Consider the following 1,226-nt stretch of genomic DNA (forward strand, 5'->3'; position numbering starts at 1 on the left):
GGCCAACTTGTGTTGGATGGTTGCAAAGATGCGGATATGGTTGGGGATCTTGATTCAAGAAAGTCTACTTCTGGTTATATGATGGCTTTTGCAAGGGGAGTTGTGTCGTGGCAATCTCGACTTCAGAAATGTATCGTTTTGTCCACTACAGAAGTAGAATACATTGCTGTTATTGAAGCTTCTAAGAAACTTTTGTGGATGAAAAAATTTCTACAATAGTTAGGCATCAATCAAAAGAAGTTTGTGTTATTTTGTGACAGTCAGAGTGCTATTCATTTAAGCAAAAATCTGACATTTCATTCCAAATCGAAGCACATAGAGGTGAGGTATCATTGGATACGTCAAGCACTTGAGATGAAGTCATATGCACTTGAGAAGATCCATACTGATGATAATGATTCAGATATGATGACTAAGAGTTTACTTGTATTGAAGTTTGATTCCTGCAAAGAGAAGGCGGACTTAATAGAGCAGCCTATCTCTACTTGAGTTGGTGAGGGAAAGATTTGTTGGTGGGTCCATGGGAAAAGAAGAAAAATTGAAAAAAAAAAGGCATGTCATTTCTTATCCGATTAAACCGGTAAACTCGTTCCATTTTTTATGAAATTTTAGTATGTTATTCCTGGTGTAGAGATGAACATTAGAATATAACTTACTAGTTGTATTGCCTTTTCTTTTGGCTAATTTGATATACCTATTTTTGTGGAGGATTTATATTGATTCCATCGATTTTGATTATGTATTTTGTTGATTGTTGAGATGCCCCAGTGCCACTAGAAAGACTGATTGTGTACCCATTATTTTGATAGTAAAAAATTTTACTGGACTAGGTCATGTGGATTTTTTGTCCCTCTTTTGAGAATTTTCCTATAATAAAATTCTGGTATTTGATTATTTAATTTCTGCAATTATATTTGTTGCTTGAAGTATCTTTGGAACAGGTTATGAAAAAAAATTTTTTGGTGCTTCTACTATTAAACACGTTTTTATTGAATCTCAATTTTTTCAACAGGTACGCATCACTTACAAAATGTTATTTTTTTTATTAAATAACAACGAAAACTAATTTTACCTAATTGTTATCAAATTTTGACATAAAAATTAATATGTTTAACAAAATAAAAAGTTAAAGACGGATTAATAATTAAAATTTATTGAAAATTAAATTATTTAACAAAATATTTTAGAGACTAATTTTAAATATTACTCTAATTTTATTTAGAGGA

This window comes from Arachis duranensis, chromosome 6 (assembly GCF_000817695.3).
Source record: "Arachis duranensis cultivar V14167 chromosome 6, aradu.V14167.gnm2.J7QH, whole genome shotgun sequence".
Classification (NCBI taxonomy): Eukaryota; Viridiplantae; Streptophyta; class Magnoliopsida; order Fabales; family Fabaceae; genus Arachis; species Arachis duranensis.